The sequence below is a fragment of the Nerophis lumbriciformis genome, linkage group LG16 (genome assembly GCF_033978685.3).
Source record: "Nerophis lumbriciformis linkage group LG16, RoL_Nlum_v2.1, whole genome shotgun sequence".
NCBI classification, from domain to species: Eukaryota; Metazoa; Chordata; class Actinopteri; order Syngnathiformes; family Syngnathidae; genus Nerophis; species Nerophis lumbriciformis.
The window spans coordinates 20,772,183-20,784,489 of NC_084563.2; the positions used below are offsets into that span (position 1 = coordinate 20,772,183).

The following is a 12,307-nucleotide window of genomic DNA, read 5'->3' on the forward strand; positions in this document are numbered from 1 at the left end:
AGCAGCCACCAGCTGCATTCACTCACCGGCAATCTACACTCCTGGGTCTGATGAGGGCAGGCTCAATAAAGGACCAGTGGACCCAAGGATCGGCGCGGGAACTTAGTTTTCTCATGGTGTACCGTAAGCCTTATGCGCTCTTACTGTGTTGTTTTTCCCTCCGTGATTCTGACGTCTGTTGCTCTTCCGCAGTGCCTTCCCGAGTCTGCCCTCCTCGAGATCTCCCGTTGTTTCCCCGGTGTTTTTGGACTGCCTTCTTCGTTTCCCGACTCCTCACTCGCCCCTGGACTCTGACGTCTCTCTCTGCCCCACGGACCCCTCGCTGATCTTGGACCCCTTTTGCCTTGCCCTCTTTGGACTTGTCTGCCCTTTTTCTCATCAACACTTGGTAACACACTTCAGATATCTACACACATAGTCTTACAACACACACACTCTTGTATTTTAGTCACACACTCTAATTCTATAGTTTAGTTGTATTGTTTATTATTATATATATTTATTATATATAATAAATTATTGTATATACTGCCCCCTGGTGTCTGAGCCGTCACCTCCCCTTTAGTCTATACACAACAGTAAGTTCCCGCCAAAATTATTAAAGGACCTGATGGCACAGTTCCTTAGCCCCTCCCCAGTGACTTTAGTTCCGCCCCTGTGATTTTTTTTTTTTTCTGCCTCTTGCCCCATTCACCATGTCTTTTTCTTTTTTTCGCTTCAAACCAGAGGATTTGTCTTGTCCTGCCGAGCAGTCTTGGAAAGGCATGTTCAGTAGCGAGATAAGCAAGGAGGAATTTTCTCGTCGCCTGGACACCCTCCTCCCACCCTTAGAGACTCAGTCAGCAGGAAGCGTCTGGCATCCGCTTTCAGAGGGGGGGGGATAGTACTGGTGGCTGTGCTGGTGTGGTGGCGCAGTTGCACCCAGCCAGGCTACCCCCTGCCAGACAAATACCATCTGTCTTCCGCTTTTCCCAGCCGCAGCCACCAGCCCCCTGGCTAGCCCCTGAGCTAGCACCTGTCCCTCTGCTAGCGTCCGAGCTAGCACCTGTCCCTCGGCTAGCGTCCGAGCTAGCACCTGTCCCTCGGCTAGCGTCCGAGCTAGCACCTGTCCCTCGGCTAGCGTCCGAGCTAGCACCTGTCCCTCGGCTAGCGTCCGAGCTAGCACCTGTCCCTCGGCTAGCGTCCGAGCTAGCACCTGTCCCTCGGCTAGCGTCCGAGCTAGCACCTGTCCCTCGGCTAGCGTCCGAGCTAGCACCAGTCCCTCGGCTAGCGTCCGAGCTAGCACCAGTCCCTCGGCTAGCACCCGAGCTAGCACCAGTCCCTCGGCTAGCGCCCGAGCTAGAACCAGTCCCTCGGCTAGCGCCCGAGCTAGCACCAGTCCCTCGGCTAGCGCCCGAGCTAGCACCAGTCCTTCGGCTAGCGCCCGAGCTAGCACCAGTCCCTCGGCTAGCGCCCGAGCTAGCACCAGCCCCTCGGCTAGCGTCCGAGCTAGCACCAGCCCCTCGGCTAGCGTCCGAGCTAGCACCAGCCCCTCGGCTAGCGTCCGAGCTAGCACCAGCCCCTCGGCTAGCCTCCGAGCTAGCACCAGCCCCTCGGCTAGCCTCCGAGCTAGCACCAGCCCCTCGGCTAGCCTCCGAGCTAGCACCAGCCCCTCGGCTAGTCTCCGAGCTAGCACCAACCCCTCGGCTAGTCTCCGAGCTAGCACCAGTCCCCAGGCTGGCCCCCACGTCTCCACCAGCTCCCAGGCTGGCCCCCACGTCTCCACCAGCTCCCAGGCTGGCCCCCACGTTTCCACCAGCTCCCAGGCTGGCCCCCACGTCTCCACCAGCTCCCAGGCTGGCCCCCACGTCTCCACCAGCTCCCAGGCTGGCCTCGACCTCAGCACCTCGGCCTGCTCCGCCGACTCCAGCACCTCGGCCTGCTCCGCCGACTCCAGCACCTCGGCCTGCTCCGCCGACTCCAGCACCTCGGCCTGCTCCGCCGACTTCAGCACCTCGGCCAGCTCCTCAGCTGCCCTCCTCGTCTCCGGCTTTGACGTCCGCCGCTTCCACGGCGCCGATGACGTCTGCCGCTTCCATGGCGCCGATGACGTCTGCCGCTTCCACGGCGCCGATGACGTCTGCCGCTTCCACGCCGCCGATGACGTCTGCCGCTTCCACGCCGCCGATGACGTCTGCCGCTTCCACGCCGCCGATGACGTCTGCCGCTTCCACGCCGCCGATGAAGTCTTCCTCCACGCCTGCCTCGCCGATGACGTCTTCCTCCATGCCGCCGCCGATGTCATATCCTCGTTTCCGGCGAGACGCACCATGGCGCCAATCACGTCCGCCTTCCCGACGGCCAAGATGGTGGCCGTCCCTTGGTCGCCCGCCTCGCCGGCTTCAGCGGCGTTCTTCTCGCCGCCGCCATCAGACTCGTCCTCGGTGGATTCGGGGACACTGGGGCCGGCGACCCACCACCAGTTCTCCCCTCCACCCTCCCTTGTTTCGTGAGTATGTTGGACATCTGGAATCTGTCCATAGGGGGGGATACTGTTACGGCTCAGGCTCCTGCCAACGCCGCTCATCCGTCTGTGCGCACCTCGGGACACGCCCACGGGTGCGCACATCCAGGGACGCGCCGCGCACGTCACCGCCCTGCAGCAGCCACCAGCTGCATTCACTCACCGGCAATCTACACTCCTGGGTCTGATGAGGGCAGGCTCAATAAAGGACCAGTGGACCCAAGGATCGGTGCGGGAACTTAGTTTTCTCATGGTGTACCGTAAGCCTTATGCGCTCTTACTGTGTTGTTTTTCCCTCCGTGATTCTGACGTCTGTTGCTCTTCCGCAGTGCCTTCCCGAGTCTTCCCTCCTCGAGATCTCCCGTTGTTTCCCCTGTGTTTTTGGACTGCCTTCTTCGTTTCCCGACTCCTCACTCGCCCCTGGACTCTGACGTCTCTCTCTGCCCCACGGACCCCTCGCTGATCTTGGACCCCTTTTGCCTTGCCCTCTTTGGACTTGTCTGCCCTTTTTCTCATCAATACTTGGTAACACACTTCAGATATCTACACACATAGTCTTACAACACACACACTCTTGTATTTTAGTCACACACTCTATTTCTATAGTTTAGTTGTATTGTTTATTATTATATATATTTATTATATATAATAAATTATTGTATATACTGCCCCCTGGTGTCTGAGCCGTCACCTCCCCTTTAGTCTATACACAACAAAAAGCCAGTAAATTAGAATATTTTGAAAAACTTGATTAATTTCAGTAATTGCATTCAAAAGGTGTAACTTGTACATTATATTTATTCATTGCACACAGACTGATGCATTGAAATGTTTATTTCATTTAATTTTGATGATTTGAAGTGGCAACAAATGAAAATCCAAAATTCCGTGTGTCACAAAATTAGAATATTACTTAAGGCTAATACAAAAAAGGGATTTTTAGAAATGTTGGCCAACTGAAAAGTATGAAAATGAAAAATATGAGCATGTACAATACTCAATACTTGGTTGGAGCTCCTTTTGCCTCAATTACTGCGTTAATGCGGCGTGGCATGGAGTCGATGAGTTTCTGGCACTGCTCAGGTGTTATGAGAGCCCAGGTTGCTCTGATAGTGGCCTTCAACTCTTCTGCGTTTTTGGGTCTGGCATTCTGCATCTTCCTTTTCACAATACCCCACAGATTTTCTATGGGGCTAAGGTCAGGGGAGTTGGCGGGCCAATTTAGAACAGAAATACCATGGTCCGTAAACCAGGCACGGGTAGATTTTGCGCTGTGTGCAGGCGCCAAGTCCTGTTGGAACTTGAAATCTCCATCTCCATAGAGCAGGTCAGCAGCAGGAAGCATGAAGTGCTCTAAAACTTGCTGGTAGACGGCTGCGTTGACCCTGGATCTCAGGAAACAGAGTGGACCGACACCAGCAGATGACATGGCACCCCAAACCATCACCCAACCATGCAAATTTTGCATTTCCTTTGGAAATCGAGGTCCCAGAGTCTGGAGGAAGACAGGAGAGGCACAGGATCCACGTTGCCTGAAGTCTAGTGTAAAGTTTCCACCATCAGTGATGGTTTGGGGTGCCATGTCATCTGCTGGTGTCGGTCCACTCTGTTTCCTGAGATCCAGGGTCAACGCAGCTGTCTACCAGCAAGTTGTAGAGCACTTCATGCTTCCTGCTGCTGACCTGCTCTATGGAGATGGAGATTTCAAGTTCCAACAGGACTTGGCGCCTGCACACAGCGCAAAATCTACCCGTGCCTGGTTTACGGACCATGGTATTTCTGTTCTAAATTGGCCCACCAACTCCCCTGACCTTAGCCCCATAGAAAATATGTGGGGTATTGTGAAAAGGAAGATGCAGAATGCCAGACCCAAAAACGCAGAACAGTTGAAGGCCACTATCAGAGCAACCTGGGCTCTCATAACACCTGAGCAGTGCCAGAAACTCATCGACTCCATGCCACGCCGCATTAACGCAGTAATTGAGGCAAAAGGAGCTCCAACCAAGTATTGAGTATTGTGCATGCTCATATTTTTCATTTTCATACTTTTCAGTTGGCCAACATTTCTAAAAATCCCTTTTTTGTATTAGCCTTAAGTAATATTCTAATTTTGTGACACACGGAATTTTGGATTTTCATTTGTTGCCACTTCAAATCATCAAAATTAAATGAAATAAACATTTGAATGCATCAGTCTGTGTGCAATGAATAAATATAATGTACAAGTTACACCTTTTGAATGCAATTACTGAAATTAATCAAGTTTTTCAAAATATTCTAATTTACTGGCTTTTACCTGTATGTACATATATATATATATATATATATATATATATATATATATATATATATATATATATATATATATATATATACTGTATGTATATATACTGTATGTATGAATTTATGTACATATGTCCGATAGGTACAAGCGGTAGGAAATGGATGGATGGATGTACATATATATGTATATATGTGTATGTATTTACTGTATGTATACCTGTGTGTGTGTGTATATATATATATATATATATATATATATATATATATATATATATATATATATATATATATATATATATATATACTGTATGTATGAATTTATGTACATATGTCCGATAGGTACAAGCGGTAGGAAATGGATGGATGTACATATATATGTATATATCTGTATGTATTTACTGTATGTATACCTGTATATGTATATATATATATATATATATATATATATATATATATATATATATATATATATATATGTACACATGCATGTAAAGTAATGATATATATACATATATATGTATATATGTTTTTATGTATGTATGTATACATATATATGTATATATGTGTTTATGTATGTATGTATATATATATATATATATATATATATATATATATATATATATATATATATATATATATATATATATATATATATATATATATATATATATATATATATATAGTTACTTTACATGCATCCCCCAGGACAATTTTTTGGTATATATATACATATATATATATAGTTACTTTGTATATATATTTACATATATATATATATATATATATATATATATATATATATATATATATATATATATACACGTGAGAGTATACACCAGGCTGTAATTTTTTTAAATTTTTTTTATAAATGTTTTTTATTAAATTTGACAGGTATTACAATATACAATAAAACAGTAATCACATTTTCCCCTTTTTTTCCCACCCACTTCCAAGAACATTAACCCAACACAAACCCCATACACACATAACCCCCCCACCCAGGTCCTACATAAGTTAAAGGTACAGTCACAAATGGAAAATAATTAGTACATCACTTTCTTCTCAACATAGGCAGATAGTAAATATACACCCGGAATAAATATAAATAAAATAAATGAAATGAGGGAAAAAAAAAAAAAAGGAAAAAAAAAAGGAAGCTGGTTTATGAAAGGTGAACTTTTCATGTGTCCTGTAGCGTCTTTAAATTAGCTATGTAGTCAACCACACAGCCCCAAACAGAATAAAACTTCCCATGTGCCCCCCTAAGATTGAACTTTATTTTCTCCAGATCTAAATACATCATAAGGTCTTTAAGCCATAAGGAGGCTTTGGGGCAGACTGGTGACTTCCACTCCAGCAAAATTCTCCTACAAGCTAATAAAGATTCAAAGGCGATACTATCCTTAAATTTTCTCCTTATTTGGGGATCTGATACTGTCACAAAAATAGCCATTTCTGCACATGGTCTCAGATTTAAATCCAATGCTTTAGCAAGGTGTTTGAAAATAGTTGTCCAATAATCCAGCAAATGGGGACAAGACCAAAACATGTGCGTCATGTTTGCAGGTGACATGTAACATCTGTTACAAGTATCCGAGATATTGGGGTATATTTTGGAGAGTTTGGAATTAGTGAAATAAATACGGTGGACAACCTTAAATTGTATTAAATTAAGCCTTGAACAGGATGTACTGTTGTTAATTCGGGTTAAGGCAGAATCCCAATCTCCATCATTTATAGATCTGCCAAGCTCTTCTTCCCAATTCCCTCTGATTTTATCAAGAGACGTTTTACAAAACTGAGATATTAAGATGTAGATTTTGGAGATTAGGCCTTTCTGGTTTGTGGGAATATCTAAAATTGAGTCAATTAGCGAATTAGGTGGAGTATTAGGGACAGAGAGACTATTTGATTTAACAAAATTACGAACCTGAAAGTATCGAAATAGGTGAGATTTTGGTAGGTCAAATTTTTCACACAGTTTACTGAAACTAGCGAAGACATCACCAATATATAAGTCCTTTAGCCTGCTAAGGCTTGACTGCTTCCATAGAGAAAACGCTACATCTGTGCTAGGAGGGAGGAAGAGGTGGTTATTATGAATGGAGCTGTGGTTGGATAAGCCCTGCAGGCCTAAAGTATTTCTAAATTGAGACCAGGCTGTAATTGTTTGAATGCAAAACTGAAAAGGACATTACTGTACTGAGACGCATAAAACAGGCTTTATTTCTAGGGCATGTTAAGGGTGCATCTTTTGTAGGTGGTTTTTGTCATTTGCTGGAGGTCTTAGAAAGGAAATGGATTATAAGTACAGGACAAAAGTTTGGACACACCTTCTCATTCAATGCGTTGTCTTTATTTTCATGACTATTTACATTGTAGATTGTCACTGAAGGCATCAAAACTATGAATGAACACATGTGGAGTTATGTACTTAACAAAAAAAGGTGAAATAACTGAAAACATGTTTTATATTCTAGTTTCTTCAAAATAGCCACCCTTTGCTACGATTACTGCTTTGCACACTCTTGGCATTCTCTCGATGAGCTTCAAGCACACCTGTGAAGTGAAAACCATTAAGGTGACTACCTCTTGAAGCTCATCGAGAGAATGCCAAGAGTGTGCAAAAAAAGTACAAACCCCGTTTCCATTTGAGTTGGGAAATTGTGTTAGATGTAAATATCAACGGAATGCAATGATTTGCAAATCCTTTTCAACCCATATTCAATTGAATGCACTACAAACACAAGATATTTGATGTTCAAACTCATAAACTTTTTTTTTTTGCAAATAATAATTAACCTAGAATTTCATGGCTACAACACATGCCAAAGTAGTTGGGAAAGGGCATGTTCACCACTGTGTTACATCACCTTTTCTTTTAACAACACTCAATAAACGATTGGGAACTGAGGAAACTAATTGTTGAAGCTTTGAAAGTGGAATTATTTCCCATTATTGTTTTATGTAGAGCTTCAGTCGTTCAACAGTTTGGGGACTCCGCTGTCGTATTTTAGGCTTCATAATGCGCCACACATTTTCGATGGGAGACAGGTCTGGACTACAGGCGAGCCAGGAAAGTACCCGCACTCTTTTTTTACAAAGCCCCGCTGTTGTAACACGTGCTGAATGCGGCTTGGCATTGTCTTGCTGAAATAAGCAGGGGCGTCCATGAAAAAGACGGCGCTTAGATGGCAGCATATGTTGTTCCAAAACCTGTATGTACCTTTCAGCATTAATGTTGCCTTCACAGATGTGTAAGTTACCCATGTCTTGGGCACAAATGCACCCCCATACCATCACAGATGCTGGCTTTTCAACTTTGCGTCGATAACAGTCTTGATGGTTCGCTTCCCCTTTGGTCCGGATGACACGATGTCGAATATTTCCAAAAACAATTTGAAATTTGGACTCGTCAGACCACAGAACACTTTTCCACTTTGCATCAGTCCATCTTAGATGATCTCGGGCCCAGAGAAGCTGGCTGCGTTTCTGGGTGTTGTTGATAAAAGGCTTTTGCTTTGCATAGTAGAGCTTTAACTTGCACTTACAGATGTAGTGACAAACTGTATTAAGTGACAGTGGTTTTCTGAAGTGTTACTGAGCCCATGTGGTGATATCCTTTAGAGATTGATGTCGGTTTTTGATACAGTGCCATCTGGGGGATCGAAGGTCACGGTCATTCAATGTTGGTTTCCGGCCATGCCGCTTACGTGGAGTGATTTCTCCAGATTCTCTGAACCTTTTGATGATATTATGGACCGTAGATGTTGAAATCCCTAAATTTCTTGCAATAGCACTTTGAGAAACGTTGTTCTTAAACTGTTTGACTATTTGCTCACGCAGTTGTGGACAAAGGGGTGTACCTCGCCCCATCCTTTCTTGTGAAAGACTGAGCATTTTTTGGGAAGCTGTTTTTATACCCAATCATGGCACCCACCTGTTCCCAATTAGCCTGTTCACCTGTGGGATGTTCCAAATAAGTGTTTGATGAGCATTCCTCAACTTTATCAGTATTTATTGCCACCTTTCCCAACTTCTTTGTCACGTGTTGCTGGTATCAAATTCTAAAGTTAAGGATTACTTGTAAAAGAAAAAATGTTTTTCAGTTTGAACATCAAATATGTTGTCTTTGTAGCATATTCAACTGAATATGGGTTGAAAATGATTTGCAAATCATTGTATTCCGTTTATATTTACATCTAACACAATTTCCCAACTCATATGGAAACGGGGTTTGTATATATATACATATATACTTTTGAGACACATAATTATTGCCGCTACATATTTAAATTTAGCAGCATTTGCTGACTGTGCTTACGATTTAGTTCATTTTTTCAAAAATGCTAAAACCACATGGCATGTTTATGACTTCACTATTCAACATGACCGAAAAACAGAGGAAGAAGCAGAGCTGAGTGTAAATGCTCCATTCACATTTAGTCAAGCCAAGGTGACAACATTCAACATTTGTTCCATAAACCTGATTTAAAAAAAAGTTGAATGTATAACATGACATCCAAGGTCATGCAAATTTGCATTTAACTATAAATGATCTAAAACCATGAATACATTCCGAACAACATTAAAAACATTATAAATGAACAAATCAATTAGAGTAGGGGCGTCAAATGTACGGCCCGGAACAGATTTTATCCGGCCCGCGGGATGAGTTTGCTAAGTATAAAAATGAGCCAAATTTTTTGAATGAAAGAAACTGCAGTTCTAAATGTGTCCGCTAGATGTCACAATAGCAATTCTTTGTATCTTTGTAGATGATGCTACATATGTACAAAAATAAACCATCTGATGTTCGTGCACAAGTTGATATGATTTTATTTTTTTGTATCTTGATAGATTGAAAATGAACACCAATGAGTTGACTGATGAACATTATCACATCATTTATTCAGAAAACGACAAATAAAGATAGAATACTATTAACCGCAACATGTAAGTGTAATAAAAACCCAATTTGTACATTTTCAGAATGTGCTTGTTCTATTTTGAAACAAAGAAAACAATCTGAAGTTCTCTTTATTTTTAAGTTATCGTGCCGTGATTTTACCAGTGCGGCCTACTTGGGAGTAGATTTTTCTCCATGTGGCCCCCGATCTAAAATGAGTTTGACTCCCCTGAATTAGAGTATTTATCTCCTCAGAATACAGATCATCATTTTTTGCACTTATTTTTGTTTTGTTTATTGTAATTACCATATTATCTTTGTGATTATGTTTAAAAATTGAGAGACCACAGGTATCTGCATACCCCATACCTCCACCAGGGGTCACTGTTACCAAACTAATCATCCACCTCCAGTGGGCACTGAGCACCTTATGCTTCAAAAACAAGCCACACATTCAGCTGGACTCTGAGCCCAGTGTGTGCGTGTGTGTGTGTGTGTGTGTGTGTGTGTGTGTGTGTGTGTGTGTGTGTGTGTGTGTGTGTGTGTGTGTGTGTGTGTGTGTGTGTGTGTGTTCTTGTATTTCTACCCTTCTTGAGACATCAAAAAGTAGCTTCCATATGAGGAGGTGTGAACAAGTTAGGACATAAATCATGGTCCCAATACGGAAAACCATTGCATCTAATAGAGAATGTCTCATTTGCACCCCTGGTGGTGAAATCTATCAAAATTAAGGTGTTCCCAAAAAGGAGGGATTTTTCAAATTGACTGTGTGTTTTTAAAAGTGCTCCCCCTCTGGTCAACACATGTAATAACAAGTGTGTGTAAGAAATTGAAATGCGCCCCCTTTGGCCAAAATTAATGTTGAATCATGTAATAATTATGTATATAGAGACATACTGTAATAATTTGAAGTAAATAATGAAGATTAAAAACCAATTACAAACAAATTAAAAAATAACTAAAAGCCGTCTTTTTCTCACAATGTGTCGACTTTTTTCTTATAAAATTGGGAGACATTTCTCATATTCTCTGTTTCTGAAATATTGCAATATTTTCTCGTAAAATTATTACTTTTTTATGCAAAATGGTGACATTTGTCGTATGAAATTGTGACTTTTATCACAATTGTTGTGTTTTAATGTGTTCCTGCCTTCTTTTTTGTCTGCACCTGTGTTTTTTGTGATTCGTCCTCGGCGAGGGGCGGACCTTGAGGCACACCTGCTCGCAATTAGCCCGCCAGTATTTAGGCTCGTCACCTACAGCTTGACCTTGCTGATTATTGTGTCCTAAACTCCACTCGTGCATGCACCTGCTTACATCACCAGACCTGGTACGTTGTCGATACTTAGTCCTGAATTCCCTAACCTCTTCTGTGTTTATTCTCTAGCCCCCCTGAGGTAAAAGGGATTCTTTTGTTGGACTCTTGCCCTGCTCACTGCGCCCTGGCCTTTTCTCCTGCCGACCTCTGAGGAACCTATTTTGTCCCGGTTACATGGTGTGCGCTTTTGCCCCATCGCCCTTAGTTATCCCTTTTTATCTAATTACATTTTTTCATTTTTGTAATTCCATCTTGTCTCCCGTCTTTGCATCCCGGGGTCACACCCTTGATCAATTCCTAACAACAATATTGCCAATTTTTTGTTGTTCCTGTGAAATAGTGACATTTCTTTGAGTAAAATGACGACTTTTGCCGAGTAAAATTCCGATTATTGTTATAATATTGCCAAAATTTTTCTTACAAAATTGTGACTTTGTCGAGTAAACTTACGACTCTTTTCATAAAATTGCCAAAATGTTAAGCTTTTCTTGTAAAATTGCGACTGTTATTGGGTAAAATTCCAACTTTTATCATAATATTGCACAAATGTTCCGTTTTTCTTGTAAAATGTTGACTTGCGTTGAGTAAAATGACGACTTTTATTATAACACTGCCAAAATTCCAAGTTTTTCTTGTGGAATTGTGACCTTTTTCCTGTGAAATTCCAACTCATTTTTCACAACAAGCTTTTTTTATATTTGCATAGTATGTATATATTATTAATATTGTAAATACAAATTGTTAGAATAATTGTTTCTAAGTTATCACAAAAACTTTGTGTTACATTGAGTGACCGGTAAGAAGACAAAAGCTATCTTTGAAACCTACCAAGAAGAAGGCTCGTAAAACTCCACTGTGTAAGGGGGAAAGCAATATAAAGGGTTTTCTGTTTTCTTTCATGTATTGTAATCAAACAGAAAGATATTGTCTGACCCAAGTACTACAAAAGCGAAGGGGAAGCAGGACCAGACTACCCTCCAGTCGACCTCTTTTTGAACCTCCTTTTTCAACTGTTTTGCGAACCTCTTTTTGAACTCGTTTACGACCTTTTCTTTTGGACTGTTCTGTAACCAAAGCAACGCTGTTTACGACCCACTTCCCTCTGGAAGCAGCTGTGGTCATGTGATCAGGGAAAGTCAAATAAAGGAGGAGTTGTACAAACGTTTGTACAATCTTTCGCCAGAGCGTGCTGGAGATTGTACGAGGGTACAGTGTCCAGGCGACTCTCCTCAATATTGAGCCAAATTGAATTCTGTCTCTGTTTGATTCTTTGCTTCTTGTCTTGTTTAACAGA

General features: G+C 42.3%; 1 protein-coding gene across 1 annotated transcript in view; it reads right to left on the reverse strand.

Annotated features, from left to right (window-relative positions):
• Positions 1–12,307, reverse strand: part of xpnpep2 (X-prolyl aminopeptidase (aminopeptidase P) 2, membrane-bound) — a 54,963-nt gene that overhangs the window by 27,706 nt on the left and 14,950 nt on the right. The gene's annotated exons all lie outside the window — the stretch shown is intronic.